Source organism: Lacerta agilis, chromosome 1 (genome assembly GCF_009819535.1).
Source record: "Lacerta agilis isolate rLacAgi1 chromosome 1, rLacAgi1.pri, whole genome shotgun sequence".
Classification (NCBI taxonomy): domain Eukaryota; kingdom Metazoa; phylum Chordata; class Lepidosauria; order Squamata; family Lacertidae; genus Lacerta; species Lacerta agilis.
In genome coordinates this window covers 119538909-119556448 of record NC_046312.1, presented here as the reverse complement: position 1 = coordinate 119556448, position 17540 = coordinate 119538909, and the positions used below count along the sequence as shown (strand labels likewise).

Sequence of the window (17540 nt, the reverse complement as noted above, 5' to 3'; positions counted from 1 at the left end):
CGGTGGACTCTGTAATCTGGTGAACCGGGTTCGCGTCTCCGCTCCTCCACATGCAACTGCTGGGTGACCTTGGGCTAGTCACACTTCTTTGAAGTCTCTCAGCCTCACTCACTTCACAGAGTGTTGTGGGGGAGGAAGGGAATGGAGAATGTTAGCCGCTTTGAGACTCCTTTGGGTAGTGATAAAGTGGGATATCAAATCCAAACTCCTCCTCTTCCTCCTCCTCCTCCTCCTCCTCTTCTTCTTCTTCTTCTTCTTCTTCTTCTTCTTCTTCTTCTTCGACAATGCCCCACTGTGCTGTACCATTTTCCAGGCCATTGTTGCGTCTCCTCTGCTGCTGCAGAGGCTCACAGGTTCCCGCCAGGCCCGCTTATTCAAACTGGCCAATCTGTGGCGGCCTAGGGGGCGTGGCTTGGGGAGCGGACCTGAGGGCAGCAGGCTTCTCTCAGGTCCACTCTCCAGCTATTTATTGTGGCCATTGCTGCACTCAGCAGCCCTGCACTGTCGTACTATGACAGTTCAAACTGGCTAGGTAGCAAGAATTCGGCCATCTAAGCACTCACAATAGCTACGTTTGTGTTCCCCTCATGAATCTGCAAAAAACTGGTGATGATTTTAAGTCAGTAAGCATGATTATCTTGAAGATAATACCTCCTTGCATATCTATCTATACAGAATCTGATGCACATTCTTTCTGGAGGGAATAGCCATCATGGCAGCTGGCTAATGTGTTTCGCAGTTGCCTGCCATTCAGTAAGTAAGCGAGGTTATCAAGTACTCATTTGCTTTCCTTTGACTGTGAGGAACCCCTGGGCCTCCACAAATGTAAATTTAATTTACTTCTGACATGCCATTAAAAACAAGGAAGAAATGAAAGAATATGTGAAATGAGCTTCAGACTTTGCAAATGTCCCTTTTTATTAGCTAATTTTCACAGGGGATTACTATACAGATATTTTTTTAAGGAAGGCTCTTGTTTCCTTACCGTTGGCACATTTTGTTTGCAGTGAGAGAAATGTGGGGTGTTTCAAGAGGTGAATGTATACATTCATCACTCTGGTTTCCCAATTTGTCCTCTGAGGGCGAATGCTGTAAGTGTGAGGTTTACCTTTTGTCCTTACTGAGAGAGAAACAAATTACTAAATTACTCTTCAGGTTTCCCCTGCTTTGTTAGGTCTCCTGTGTAACATGAATGGCTATGTCACAGGATAGATAAAAGGAAATACTTCTTCAGGCACTGTATGGTTAAACTATGGAAGGAAGGAATCAGTGATAGATACCAACAGGGAGGGCTTTCAAAGTGAATTTTTCAAAGTGGATTAGACAAAATCGTGGAGCAGAAGGCCACCAATGGCTACTGTTCATTGGCTTGATCCAGCAATCTTGTATTATGTTCTTACTATCTGCACTACAAAATTATAGTTGTCCTGATCCATATAGGTGACAGGCGGTTGAGAAACCAACCCCCAGGGCAGGTTGCAAGGAATGGACAAGACAAGGAAAAGTCCTTACCATCTGCTTTTATTGAATACTAGCTGTACCTGAGAAGGGCACAAGGAGAAGGGGACGGCAGAGGATGAGATGGTTGGACAGTGTTCTCGAAGCTACTAACATGAGTTTGGCCAGACTGCGAGAGGCAGTGAAGGATAGGCGTGCCTGGCGTGCTCTGGTCCATGGGGTCACGAAGAGTCAGACACGACTGAATGACTGAACAACAACAACAGCTGTACCTGGCCACGTGTTGCTGTGGCTTAGTGTGTGAAATTGAAAAGAAAGGAAAGAGGTGACGCTTTGAAGTTCTCCACTGGAGGGCGCTATATTGTTTTGCATAAAATCATGTTTTTAGCGGCGAAAGGTGTGCTATCTGTACAATGTAAGTATGCACAAACACTCCCATATGGCCATGTAACGTTGTGTCCAACTTTCAACGGAGTCGGTCAAGCGGTTACGGAGAAAAGTGATCGGTCACAAACATCCACCTTTTACATTATATATATATATATATATATATATATATATATATATATATATATATATTCACAGAGAGAGGCTTGGGAATGCAGCCTCTCTGAATAATCATAATAAATAACAAGATGAAAAAATCTTTTTTAATAGTTCCAGTGGCACCTTTAAGATCAACTAAATATAAGCTTTCAAGGTATGAGGTTTCGTGTGTAATATACACTTCATCAGATACTCTGAAGCAGAGGTCGCTTCAACCTTATAACTGTTGATGACTGTTATGGCAGTTGGTTCCACAGGGAAGGGCAGGGGATTTTTAAAGGGATAGATGACCAAAATTAGCTTTCGTATGTATAATGGGACATGAATCCTATACAGTGGTACCTCTGGTTAAGAACTTAATTCATTCTGGAGGTCCGTTCTTAACCTGAAGCTATTCTTAACCTTGAAGCGACCTCTGATTCAGATTATCTGACGAAGTGTATATTACATACAAAAGCTCATACTTTGAAAGCTTATATTTAGTTTATCTTAAAGGTGCCACTGGAATTATTTAAAAATATATTATTTTCATCTTTCATCTTGTTATTTATTATGACTATGACAGATCAACACGGCTATCCACCTGAATCTCTGAATAATGACATTGTCCCGAGGAAATCTCCACCCCACTTTTCTCCCACCTCTCCATTCATCAACAGCACCACTCCCTTTACGGTTTCTGCTTTGGACCCTCTGCCTTTGAGCTCTTTGCTCTCCTACTTTTAAGGCTCGCCAGGTTCTCGGAGATGGTGGGTCTGGAATGCTTTCCAGTGATAACGTGTAAGCCAGCTGCTCCAGCTCTGCCTCCTCTCCCATTATTTCCCAACTTTTCCCCTCATCTTCCTCTGAGCTGTGACCTCCCTCAAACCCCTGTTGTAATTCTGAACTGTCTTTTTCTTCTCTGGAAGGGTCAGGCTGGGGAGGCGGTCTCCACCATTCTTCCTCTGCCCAGTCCCTGACAATAGGGCAGGTGTAGGGAATATTTCTGCTTTCCGACATTGCTGAACGACAACTACCATCATTCCTGGACATTTTATGTAGGTACAAGCATGCAGAGTTTGTTGTGTACATGTATATGTGTGGGGTGGGTGGGGAGAGCATGTATCATTTTCCTACCAGCTCTTTTACAAAAACCACATCACAAACGTGTTATAAACCAAATAGCCATTAGATCTATCAGTTGCTTGTTACAAACTGATTATCTCTATTCTACTCAGATACATTTTATCTTAGGTTGCCATAGAACATTTTCAGTGAGAAAAATGTGCTTGTCGTTTTTTCTGGCTGTTAACTGGTTAAACCACGGGTGAATGAGATTCTGGGTGAATGAGATCCCAGCCAACCAGGGATCACAGAGTTTGATGATGTCACTGTGCTATGTGGCCAATCAGAGTCAACCTTCTGACAATATTGCAAAGCCAGTTTATAAAATAATGCTCCCTGCCCTCACTCTAAAAGGGGAAGTACATTTGGTCAATTTTGCAGTCTCCCCTACCCCTAAAAAAGAATAAAAGTGGGGTGCTTCTTCTGTGAAAGCTTTCACAAAAAGTGTCTCTCAATGTTAAACCATCATTTTTTTTCCAGCTTGTGTTTACATTTCATTATTTTACTTTGCTTATAGGTTAGTCGCTTCACCTTCCTGCTAATGATTTGATAGATTAGTTTCCTCCCTGGTGATTATTATTTAATCCTTTCATTCACATTAAGCCTTCAGTAAGGAAGATTTTTTTTTTCCAGGGCAGGGAGTGGAAGTTATCCGTAAGAGACAATTTCTGTGGCAAAACAGGTGGGAGTTGTTTACCTTTTCCTTTTTCTCCAGATCAGGCTGTAACATCCTGGAGACAAATAATCACTTTGCTTACAGAATAAACTTGCATAATTTCAACCGGCTATAAAAAACCCCACTCAGGAATCTATTTTGTACTTGCGACTTGACTTGAGTCTTTATGAATCACCTTGCCTTCATTTACATGCTTGTTAGTTTCTTTGCAGAGCTCACCTCGTGTAGCTTCATTATAAAACGTCAAATATCAGATGCCTACCTAAGCAAGGCAATCTTACTCAGAGGTAAGCCTCACTGAGTTCAATGGAACTTGCTCTCATATAAGATTGCTGACTTTCGCTGGTAGTTGGGTGGATTTTTTCTCCTTCCCACGCACCATCTCCAAATTTGTTTTTTGGGGGGTTGAGGGAAACCCCCCCCCCCCCGAATAGTTTTAAAGAGTACGGGGGGAAGGAGGACAGAATAAATTCTACTTGCACAAGCAGTTACTTAGCTTTCTTTGGATACAGTTAGTGCTATTTTTCTAGGAAAAGAGGTGCCAGAACTCACCAGGAACACTCCCCTTGTTCTCTTGCAATGGCAACGGCGCCCACCTGAGATATCCTGCTTTATCACTACCCGAAGGAATCTCAAAGCGGCTGACATTCTCCTTTCCCTTCCTCCCCAACAACAAACACTGTGTGAGGTGAGTGGGGCTGAGAGAAGTGTGACTAGCCCAAGGTCACCCAGCAGCTGCATGTGGAGGAGCGGTGACACGAACCTGGTTCCCCAGATTACGAGTCTACCACTCTTAACCACTACACCACACTGGCTCTCACCATAGGCCCATCCACCTAGACCAGCTGTTGCCATGGCACCCTCTTTTTGGCATGCTCACCTCTGCATCTTAGCCATCAGTGAGGCAGTGCAGCAACCATGTGCAACTGTCATTTTTTCCCCATTTCTGTGTGAATTAAACCATTATACTTAACAGGGCACCTCAGAGCTCTCTAACTGTTCACACACTGGGGAGAGGGAGTTCATGAGTCGTTTGACTATGTCGTAGCTTCTGTGAGAGTGAACCAACTAACCTTTCTCTGATGAAAATAGGGACATCCATTCCATAACGATAATTTTACTATTTATACCCCACACGTCTTATTGGGTTGCCCCAGCACTCTGGGCAGCTCCCAACATATAAAAAAAGCATAATAAAACATTAAACATTTTTTTTAAAAAAAGCCACTTTCCTATACCGGATTGCCTTCAATTTGCTCAGGGGTTGGTAACTCCATCCCCTCCAACATTTCTCCAAGGAAAATAGGGACATCCTAAGGAAAAGTGGGACATTCCAGGATCAAATCAGAAACCACGACGGCTTCTCTAAATCAGGGACATCCCTGGAAAATAGGGATACTTGGAGGGTCTGCCATCTTGCCCTCTCCTTCTCCTGTGTCATGGCAGATATCTTGCAGAACCTAAATGTAAAAGCAGTAATGAGGTGGGATGATCCAAAAGTAGAGTGCTTTTCACAAATGCATTTTCTGTTTCCTTTCTCCTCTTCTCCTTCCTCCTCGTTGATGTATTCATTGCCTTCTAAACAACCATCTCAAGGTGATTTACACTGAAGGTATATAAAAGCAGTCAACTTCTAATACGAAAGTACTTGAAAAAAACAAGGAAGTTTTCAGGTGTACAATTAAGGCAGTGCGAACCTTCGGTGCAGTATATTTTATGATTTAACTTATTCACTAATTAGGAGTAATCTTCTGATCTTCAGGCTCCATGCAGATAAAAAGCAGGCATCACACAGCTTGCAACTATTTGTACGGAATTGTGAGGTTCTCTCCCTGTTTTTTGCTTTAGTTTTATCAAGGCTACATTTTCAAAGGACTCTGATGGGAACGTTAGATGAAGAGAAAAGGGAAAGAAAAGGTTTCATATCTGAAAGGCTGTTTAACTATGCATAAATTCAAGGGGGAGAAAAATAACAGAGTTTTTCCAGTCTAATAATTTAGATTCAACTAAAAGTTCCATGGAATTGTACACAATTGTTTCTGTTCTCCATCATTCTTTTCGTCCATCTCTCTCTCTCTCTCTCTCTCTCTCTCTCTCTCTCTCTCTCTCTCTTGCACACACATACAATTGAGTTGATTTGGGTAATAATTTGCAATGAAAATGCAACTAGCTTTGATGAGGTCTCTCCCAACCCATTAGCTGGAACTGGGGTCACTCCATATTTTCAAATTCAAATTTATTGCGGCTATAAGCCCATAAAAACATAAAATATGGAATATATGACATAAAGTTACAGCAAACCATAGACCCTGGAGTCATAGGGAAACAAACCACAGCACAAATACAAGTTTTAAAATTGCAACCAGGGAGCAGAAAACAAAAGTCACTCCATACCAATGAAGAAGTCTCCTGTAGCATTATTCTGAGAGAAGGAAGCAGTTGCTCCTGACCATGTGGCCTATTTTGGCTATTAGATTGGAGGGAGCTTGCCTATACAGTCGTACCTTGGATCCCAAATGCCCCAGAACTCGGACGTTTTGGCCCCCCAACGCCACAAACCCTGAAGTGATTGTTCTAGTTTGTGAACATTCTTTTGGAACCCAAACATCTGGCAGGGCTTCCATGGCTTCTGATTGGCTGCAGGAGCTTCCTGAAGCCAATCAGAAGCTGTTATTTGGTTTTTGAACGTTTTGGAAGTCGAACGGACTTCCGGAACAGATTCCGTTCGACTTCCAAGGTATGACTGTAATAGCTTGCCCTCTGCCCCTGGAGTTTTCCTTCCTTTTGTTTTATTTTACTAGCTATGACTTTTGATCAATCCCATTCTCAAGTCTTACAGTCCCCTGTAAGCTCAGTCCACCCACTTTTAAAGTTTCAGCTGCCTACTTGAATGTGTCTAGTAGCAAGCTTCATCCTATTGATGCTTCCCCAGAAGTTAACATACACTCCAACATTTCTCCAACAACGCCACCTTCAGATGACTTCTATAGGTTTTGAAGTTACTTATCTCCTTGGCTCTGGAGTCGCATAACTCCATACCCTCCAACATTTCTCTGGAGAAAATCGGAATGTCCTAAGGGAAAGGACGCAGGTGGCTCTGTGGTCTAAACCACAGAACCTAGGGCTTGCAGATCAGAAGGTCAGCGGTTCGAATCCCCACAATGGGGTGAGCTCCCATTGCTCGGTCCCTGCTCCTGCCAACCTAGCAGTTTGAAAGCACGTCATCATAGTGCAAGTAGATAAATAGGTACCACTCTGGCGGGAAGGTAAACGTCATTTCCGTGCACTGCTCTGGTTTTGCCAGAAGCAGCTTAGTCATGCTGGCCACATGACCCAGAAGCTGTACACTGGCTCCCTTGGCGAGTAAAGCGAGATGAGCGCAGCGAACCCAGAGTCGTCCGCGACTGGACCTAACGGTCAGGAGTCCCTTTACCTTACCTTTAAGGGAAAGCAGGACATTGTGGAATCAAATCGGAAACTGGGATGGCTTCTGTAAATCTGGGAGTGTCCCTGGAAAATAGGGACACTTGGAGGGTCTGAGTTAAGCTCCCCTGTACATTCAGAAGCACACAGTCCCAGGCCAGCAGGCAAGTGTACATACATAGGGATTATCCCCTTTTTTCTAAATGGGAACAAGAGATTTTTTTCTTCCTGATTCTCCCACCTCAGTAAAACAACCACACCTGGCCATCACGAAGCTAAATGCTCATTGAGAATAACTGTCAAATTATGCATCTGTATCCAATGGCTTAAAGAACCCTGCCTGGCTTGATACAAGTTTCCTGATCGCTCTCTTGTGGGTGATTACTTTGATTAAACACCTTTCCCCTCATTTTTTATTGCTTTTTAATGTTGATTTTGCAAAACATTTTTTAATTATACAGAGGACAAAGTTTTCCTTGGGTACCCAAAACTCGGGTGGAAACATCTGCAGAGGTGGATAATATGGCATGAAATCTCGTGTGATCTCCCTGGCTGGCTATTTCCTTCCATACTCAGGGGGCTGTAAACACCTATCTTTTGATATTAAATCCTTATTTGCACTTAACCATTCACTGAACCTTTCTCTTGCCATGCAGCCACATTAAAAGAACAACAACAAAAAGGCTTCAGGATTAAGGCATTTTGGGGAGAGATAAGCCTATGATTCACTTTAGTTGGAACGTGTCCTAAAATTTCATCATTTTTACATGATATGCAAACATAAAGTAAATGGGCATGATTCACTCGAGCTCTTCTAGGCTGCAATCGTATTGTTGTTCAGTCGTTCAGTCGTGTCCAACTCTTCGTGACCCCATGGACCAGAGCAGGCCAGGCACCCCTATCCTCCACTGCCTCCCGCAGTTTGGCCAAACTCATGCCAGTCGCTTTGAGAACACTGTCCAACCATCTCATCCTCTGTCGTCCCCTTCTCCTTGTGCCCTCCATCTTTCCCAACATCAGGGTCTTTTCTAGGGAGTCTTCTCTTCTCATGAGATGGCTAAAGTACTGGAGCCTTAACTTCAGGATCTGCCCTTCCAGTGAGCACTCAGGGCTGATTTCTTTAAGGATGGATAAGTTTGATCTTTTTGCCGTCCACATACATGGGTATACATACATGGTTGTGCTGTCAAGGCTGCAGCCTAAGCACATTTACCTAGGAGTAAGCTGCATTAAACATTGATATTTAATGACAAGTTAATGTGTAGGGATAGGTGGAGAAATTAGTTTGGTTCTCTCATTGTTAAATATATATACTGCTTAACTGCTAAGTTTTCATGTGTTTTAGAGAAAACCTATCTCACACTTATTCAAACAATACTAGACCCAAAATGCAGCTAAGCTTTGAAATTCCCACTTCTCCAAATACATTTCCAACCAAAAATATTAGGGGGGAAGTGTGAATAAAATTTCCATACTTTCATAAAAATACCTTAAAGCATGCATTGTAAGTGGAAATTGCTTGCAAAAGTGCATGCAACTTAGCGTACGATGTTGTGCAAGTTAGAAACACACTCTAAAACTCTGGCAAATGCTCATGATGACTCTTTTTAAAAAATAAAATGCAGACTGGTGGTGAACTGAATTTAAGATTGGGAAAACAAGGGGAAAAAATAGAGGATCTGAAATTGACAGATTTGTGCAGTCCAATCAACACTGCAGAAGATTGTATGACACACCATGTTTATTTCATATTTATTTCAAATGGGACGTGGGTGGCACTGTGGTCTAAACCACTGAGCCTCTTGGACTAGCCGATCAGAAGGTTGGCAGTTTGAATCCGTGCAACGGGACGAGCTCCCGCTGCTCTGTCCCAGCTCCTGCCTACCTAGCAGTTCAAAAGCACACCGTCGCAAGTAGATAAATAGGTACCGCTGTGGCAGGAAGGGAAACGGTGTTTCCGTGTGTTCTGGTTTCCGTCACGGTGTCCCATTGCATCAGAAGAGGCTTAGTCATGCCGGCCACATGACCCGTAAAGCTGTCTGTGGACAAACACCGGCTCCCTCGGCCTGAAAGCGAGATGAGCGCCGCAACCCCATAGCTGCCTTTGACTGGACTTAACTGTCCAGGGGTCCTTTACCTTTATTTATTTCAAAGTCGATTAAGTGTATGCCTAACCTCCTAGTAAGATTATTGAAATTTAAAACTGGATTCCGTCCACTCTTTCCAGGATCACTGCTTTGGTGTCCTCCAAAGAAGCTCTTGCCTTTCAAAGTCATTGGGCTTTAAAGAGACATTCTCTTCTACTTCCTTAAAAAAAAAAGAAATAGAAACTAATTATCTCCCTTCTCCAGAGTACCTGTTTCCACACACCCCTTCAAATATAGTCCTCCCCTTCCTTTCAGTGATTGCACTGCACTCATTTCCACCGACTGTTCAAGGAGCTTTCGTAAATGAGGTTAATAATCTCCTTGCCCCTCATGTGATTTTTGAGACTTGGGAATCTTAATTTTTCTTTAAATGCGGCATATAATGTGCTGGGAAAGTGTTCTGAATTCAAACGACAATCTCCCTATAAACGTTCACATATATCCTCAGGGGTGCTCTTTCATGTTTAGGTAAGGCCAAGGCTATTTTGGTAAATGGACAAAATACACAATAAATGCCTAATATTGCATACATTTAAGGGGTGGAGCAGTGCGATGCTGCGTGCGTCTACTCAGAAGTAAGACCCATTGACTGACTCCCAGGTAAGTGTGAATAGGATTGTTGCCCTCTAAACCCCTTTGGCTTATTTTAGTATTCTTGTTGTATAGACTAGTTTGATTCTTATTGTATTTTATGTCAATGAATTTCAATACAGATTATTTTAAAAAACTCAATTCACTTCAATGACACTCACTTTTCAATAGACATGCATGAAATAATAATAATAATAATAATAATAATAATAATAATAATAATAATAATTATTATTATTATTTATACCCCACCCATCTGGCTAGGTTTCCCCAGCCACTCTGGGTGGCTTCCAACAGAATATTAAAAATACGACAAAACATCAAAATTAAAAACTTCCTTAAACAGGGCTGCCTTCAGATGTCTTCTAAAAGTCAGATAGTTGTTTATTTCCTTGACATCTGATGGGAGGGTGCCACCACCGAGAAGGCCCTCTGCCTGGTTCCCTGTAACCTCACTTCTCGCAGTGAGGGAATCGCCAGAATGCTCTCAGCCCTGGACCTCAGTGTCCGGGCTGAATGATGGGGGTGAAGACGCTCCTTCAGGTATAAATTGTGAGGAAAAACAGCCCCAAAGTAGCGTCTCAATGAATTACTGAAATACATGAATCTCAGAGGGGTGTGCGGACCCATTACCTTCCCTGCCACCCCCTTTACATATTGTTTTAGAAGATTTTGACAGGCATGAGATTGGAGTCAGGGGGTGTGACTTGTGGATTTGTGCCCCAGAATCAGGGATAAACATTCTTCTTTCATAATAAGCAGCCAAAGCTATGCCAAACCTATTGGGAAGTTATCCCATAGAAGGTAGCGATAGCTTCTATAGGACATCTAGCAAACATCTAGAAACAAAATACAATCGTACCTTGGTTCTCAAACGCCTTGGGACTTCTACATTTTGATACCCGAATGCTGAAAACCCGGAGGTAAGTGTTCCACTTTTCAAACGTTCTTTGGAAGCCAAACATCCAGTGTTTCATCCGCAGCTTCTGCAGCTTCCGCTTGAGTGCAGGAAGCTCCTGCAGCCAATCGGAAGCCAAGCCCTTCAAGTTTGAAGCATGGGAAGTGCAAAAATTTAGAATTTGGCAGAATATTTTGACTATTTGTTATGTTTATGTATAATTTGGAACATTTAATGTGATATGATTGGTTTGTTAAAGTGGAAAATTTAATAAAAATGATTTGGGGGGGAAAAGAAGAAGCCGCGCCTTGGTTTCTGAACGGCTCCAGGAGTCGAACGGACTCCCGGAACAGATTAAGTTCGACAACCAAGGTACTACAGTTTGACCCGAAGAACTCAAAATATCACCAAAACAATTCCTTCTGAAGTCTAGGGGGTATGTGAACCATTGATATAAATATAAGAGGCCAGATTGTGGGGGATGCAAAGGATGGCTGCTGTTATGTCCCTATGCGACGTTAGAAATTATTACAAGATTTGGAAAGGTGAAGGTGATTTGTATACTGAAACAGAACATCCATTTCCCACTCTGCTGCTCACTGTTCCCTCCTGGGTCCTTTGAGAACCCCATAAGCATACTGATCTGCCGATAAGCCCCAGGGTAACTTTTAGTTAGTGCCTACCTCTACATCGCTTCATGGTCCCGGCCAAGAAATGTTGCCATTTTTCATCTTTATGTTCATCTTTATTTTTCATCTGATACTTGGAGCAATGTCCTTTTTCTAAAATGGAATGCAGTTGCCTTTGACCATTAGACTGTAGCCTGGATAATAGAACCACTTGAAAGTTAATCGCAGTCCTGCTGTAGCATTGCTTAGGAGTCCTGAATAACCTTGATCCTGTCTTGAATTCTTCATGGGAGAAGGAAAGTGAAGAGAGTTTGGAACATGTCAGGGTATTCTCAACACATTTCACCAAGATGGCCTTCAGGAGCCTCTTAATTCTACATTTTTCTACCCATGATATGTGGCAGTGTAGGAAGGAGCTCCTGGGAGCGTCTCCACCCCCATCGCTCTGCCCAGACACTGAGGTCTAGCTCCGAGGGCTTTCTGGTGGTTCCCTCACTGCGAGAAGTTAGGTTACAGGGAACCAGCCAGAGGGCCTTCTCAGTGGTGGCGTCCGCTGTGTGGAACGTCAAGGAAATAAACAAATACCAGAGCCAGTGTGGTGTAGTGGTTAAGAGCGGTAGACTCGTTATCTGGGGAACCGGGTTCGCGTCTCCACTCCTCCACATGCAGCTGCTGGGTGACCTTGGGCTAGTCACACTTCTCTGAAGTCTCTCAGCCCCACTCACCTCACAGAGTGTTTGTTGTGGGGGAGTGTTATGTACTGAGTTGAATAGGATCCAAACTGCAGCAACAGACAGCAGCTTCTCGCCGTTCAACCCAGCATCAGGAGACTGGGAAGGATATGCCACCCGTTTCACCTTTCTTCTAGAAGCTAAAGGGGTCACCAACGATGCCAAGAAGAGGGCGATATTCTTCAGCGTCTGCGGAGAGGAGACATTCGAAATCGCCCGGGCTCTCCTTGCGCCTGATGATGTCGCTACCGTTCCTTACAAAACAATAGTGGAACGGCTGAAGGGGCACTTCTCGCCACAGCCCTCGGTGGTGGCTCGTCGAAATGCCTTCTATGCAAAGCGGCAAGCCCCTGGGGAAACCATAACGGGGTTTGTGACCTCCCTCCGCCAAGCCGCTCGGTTCTGCAACTTCTCAGAGTTGGAGAACATGCTGCGTGACCGCCTCGTCGGTGGCCTGAGGGACGAGAAGCTGCAACGACGCCTCTATGCCAAGAAGGACCTAACGTTCCAGGTCGTTCTGGAGGAGGCCCTGGCAACAGAAGCCGCCGAGAGGTCGATGCAAGAGGCACGGCCGAGCGTGCCGTCCCAACCAAGGGTCCACCAGGAGGACCTCATCGACGATTCAGGATCAGACAGGGAGGAGGTGCACAGAGTACAGCAGCGCACTCAAGCCGTGCACACACCACAGCTGCCTCGACCAGAAGGAGGGAACTGCGCAAGCTGCGGGGAGAATCACGAGAGGAGGACCTGCCGTTTCCGCAATGCCGAATGCAGGCAGTGCAGAAAATCAGGCCACATCGCCCGGGTGTGTCGGGCTCGGCCCACCCGACGCCAGGCATCAGATGACCGCCCCAAGAGCCCCAGGTCCCGGGGCCCAACGCACCAAGGCAACTCGATGGAGACCACGGACTACCAGGTATACCAGTTGCCCCACCCCAACATAGAGAAAATTTATGTAGAGGTACAGATAGAGGGGGCCCCGTGCCGCATGGAGCTGGACACAGGTTCAACCCTATCCATAATCTCGGCACGGACTTTAAGGAAACTGTGCCCTAGTGGGGGTCCCAAACTCAGGCCGGCCCCATTCACCCTCCGGGACTTCCAGAAACGTAAGGTCCCCACAATGGGGGTGGGGACCTTCAGGGTGCAATATCGAGGGCGGACGCGGCAACTGGACTTGCTCGTGGTCAAGGGCTCCTATGTTAGCTTACTGGGATTGGCATGGTTTGGACCACTGGGGCTAGCCGTCACCGGGGTGAACCGCACTAGCTTACAAATGGATGTGGACGCCATATGCAAGGAGTTTCCGGCGGTTTTCGATGGGAAATTGGGACAGTATACGGGCCCCCCTGTTGCCCTACAGCTGGACCCCACAGTACGACCTGTCAGGCTCAAGGCCCGCCGGGTCCCGTTCGCCCTGAAACCCCGTATAGACGAGGAATTGGACCGGCTCGTGGAGCAAGGAGTGCTGGAGCCTGTACCTAATGCCACCTGGGAAACCCCGATCGTCACACCCGTCAAGCCTAATGGTTCAGTCCGCATCTGCGCAGACTACAAATGTACCATAAACAAGGCCCTCATGGCCCACGCATACCCAGTGCCAGTGGTCAGCCATGTCCTCGCCACCCTGGCTGGGTCAAAATTTTTTGGCAAGCTGGACTTGGCCCAAGCCTATCAACAGCTGCCAGTAGATGAAGCCACAGCAGAGGCACAGACGATTGTGACGCACAGGGGAGCGTTCAAGGTAAAGCGGCTGCAATTCGGTGTCAGCGTGGCACCAGGCATATTCCAGAATCTAATGGACTCGCTGCTTAAAGGGATTCCTGGCGTCACCCCCTTCTTCGATGATGTGTTGAGTGCCGGGCCCACGGCAGAGGAGTTTGAGGACCGCCTTCGCACCGTTCTGCACCGTTTCCAGACGGCGGGTCTCAAGGTGAAGCGGGAAAAGTGTCTACTAGGAGTGCCTCAGGTGGACTTTCTGGGATTTATGGTGGATGCAGAAGGGGTCCACCCGACTGGGGACAAGGTACGGGCCATTTGTGATGCCCCAGCGCCCAAGGGCAAGACTGAACTTCAGGCCTTCTTGGGGCTATTGAACTTTTACCATGCCTTCCTTCCCCATAAGGCAGCAGTAGCAGAGCCCCTACACAGACTCCTGGACAAGCGGGCCCCTTGGGTGTGGGGCCAGCGCCAGGAGGCCGCATTCCAGGCAGTCAAGGACTTGCTCGTCTCAAACTCGGTCTTGGCACACTTCGACGAGAGGCTGCCGGTGGTGCTAGCATGCGACGCCTCACCCTACGGCATTGGCGCTGTCCTTGGACACCAACTCCCAGATGGAAGAGAGGTGCCAGTGGCATACTTTTCCCAGACACTCACCGCAGCCGAGCGGAACTACTCGCAAATCGACAAGGAAGGTCTGGCAATCGTGAAGGGCGTAAAAAAATTCCATGATTTCTTGTACGGGCGGCCCTTTACCGTGGTGACTGATCACAAGCCGTTGCTTGGTTTGTTTGCCCCCGAAAAGCAGACCCCCCAAGTGCTGTCTCCTCGTGTCCTCAGGTGGTCAATTTTCCTTGCCGGCTACCAGTATGTACTGATTCACCGCCCTGGGAAAGCGATGGGCCACGCAGATGCTCTCAGCAGGCTACCACTACCAGAAACAGGCCCCGACCCAGCACCCGCACAAGAGGTTATGAGCCTGGAGCTGCTTCCCGACCGCCCTATTCAGGCACAAGAAGTTGCACACCATTCCAAGAAAGATAGGGTCATCTCCCGGGTCCTGGACTGGGTGTGGAGGGGATGGCCCAGCAGCAGCCCCGGACCAGAATTCGCTGGCTACACAACCCGTAAACATGAACTGTCGGCCCACAAGGGGTGCCTGTTATGGGGAAGCAGGGTCGTCGTTCCTGAGCCCCTTCGCAAAAGGGTCCTTGCAGCCCTTCACGAGACACACCCAGGGGTAGTGAGAATGAAGGCCCTCGCCAGGAGTTATGTATGGTGGCCAGGGATTGACGGAGAGATAGAGACCTGGGTCAAACACTGCCAGGCCTGCCAAGAATCCCGCCCAGATCCCCCAAGGTCCCCAGTGCAGTCCTGGGAGTCCGCCCGAGCACCATGGTCACGGCTGCACATGGACTTCGCGGGCCCCTTCCAGGGGAAAACATTCTTCATAGTGGTGGACTCCTACACCAAATGGCTGGAAGTCGCACTGGTACCATCCACTTCTACGTCCGCAGCCATCAAGGTACTACGCAGGCTGTTTGCAACCCATGGACTCCCTGACACTCTCGTCTCAGACAACGGAACCGCATTTACGTCAGAAGAATTCCTGACCTTCACAACGCAGAATGCCATCCGCCACATCCGCTCAGCACCATTCCACCCTGCCACCAATGGCCAAGCAGAGCGCATGGTGCGGACCACCAAGGACACCCTACGCCGCATGACGCAAGGGGACTGGGAGTACCGCCTTGCCACATTCCTTCTAGCACAGCACAGCACCCCCAGCTCAACGACTGGCCGGAGCCCCGCTGAGCTACTAATGGGCCGGCGCCTTGCAATCAGACTGGACCGCCTCCACCCCGACAGAGCTCAGGATGAGGTAGTGGTGGGTGAAGGCAGGAACCCCCGGACCTTTGTGGCCCAAGATCCAGTGTACGCAAAGAATTTTGGGGCAGGCCCAGCATGGGTACCCGCCACAGTCACCAGGGTGACGGGCCCTGTGTCATACGAGGTGCTAACAGAGGGGGGGCAATGCTGGCGCCGCCACTGCGACCAGCTACGGCGACGATTCCCAGGAGAAAACCAGGAGGAGGACAGGTCAGAGGAGTCCCAAGGGAACAGTGGGGCATTGAGACCCGTAGAGCAGGAGGGGCCGGCAGGGGAGGCAGAATCAGTAAATACTGAGAGGACCCGAGAGGCCGAAAGGGCACCGGAACCAGAGCCACGACAGAGCGAGCTGGTTGCGCCAGACCAAACAGCCCCATCACAACCAGCAGCCTCGGAACATGAGCCAGAACCAGAACCCCTGACCAGGGAACAGCCTAGGCCGCAACGCACACGTAGGCGACCAGCGTACCTTGAGGACTATGGATGCAACCTCCCAGGCAGGACTGGAACTTAGAGGGGAGGGGTGTTATGTACTGAGTTGAATAGGATCCAAACTGCAGCAGGCTGATTGGTCCTAGAACAATAGGATTGAGATTGCAGCAGTCTGACTGGTCCCAGAACAATAGGATTGAGATTGCAGCAGTCTGACTGGTCCCAGAACAATAGGATTGAGATTGCAGCAGTCTGATTGGTCCCAGAACAATAGGATTGAGATTGCAGCAGTCTGATTGGTCCGCAGGAGCCACCCAATCCAGCTCCAGGTGGAAGTGAATCTGCACTCTGATTGGCATACAGGAGTATCCCGGAATTAGCCAATCACGTGGGGCCCATTGTGTAAATAGTGTATATAAAGCAAACGTTTTGGGGGAACTACAGTCCTCACTACTATGAGCTGAATAAAGAGCATGAAATTCACACTCGACTCCGAGTATCTTTCAGGGAGGAAGGGAAAGGAGAATGTTAGCCACTTTGAGACTCCTTCGGGTAGTGAAAAGCGGGATATCAAATCCAAACTCTTCTTCTTCTTCTTCTTCTACCTGACTTTTAGAAGACATCAGAAGGCAGCCCTGTTTAGGGAAGTTTTCAATGTATGATGTTTTATTCTGTTTTTAATCTGTTGGGAGCCACCCATAGTGGCTGGGGAAACCCAGCTGGATGGGTGGGGTAAAAATAATAAATTCTTATTCTTATTCTTATTCTTATTCTTATTCTTATTCTTATTCTTATTCTTATTCTTATTCTTATTCTTATTCTTGTATTAACTAGGAAGTGCCCATTCCACTGTCAACAGGCAGGGCAGCCACACTTGCCTCAGTGCAATGGCAGCAGGGAAGAGAAAGAAAAGAGATACTTGCATCTGTTGTTTTTTCCCCCATACTCGAGGAGTTATACCCTAAAACAATACATTTCATTCCAGGCTTTGAGTTCTGGCCAAATTCACTACACTTCCAGTCTGATATTAAATTCAAGCAAACGTCATGATCTTCTTAGAAGTGTGAAGGAGGAATTTCTGATTCCATCATCCATAAGATAATGCGCAGTGGGAGAGTGAAAGGATTCTCTCCGCACTTCATAAAGGAGCTCAACATGAATATGGAAGGAAGCCAGGTTTTTGAAACCCCTGCTTTCTTCTTAATCCTTTAAAAAGCTTCATGGTATTTTTTTATATATAATAACAACCGAAAACTATACTGAATAACAACTTAATTATCACCTAGTTTTATGTTT

The 17540-nt window shown here is 46.5% G+C and overlaps 1 long non-coding RNA gene across 1 annotated transcript; it reads left to right on the top strand.

The window, feature by feature from the left end:
* Positions 1-574: 574 nt before the first annotated feature.
* Positions 575-17336, top strand: LOC117061306. Its single transcript, XR_004428063.1, has 3 exons — positions 575-753; positions 3742-3790; positions 17230-17336. It is a non-coding gene; the product is annotated as an uncharacterized LOC117061306 (long non-coding RNA).
* Positions 17337-17540: the final 204 nt, after the last annotated feature.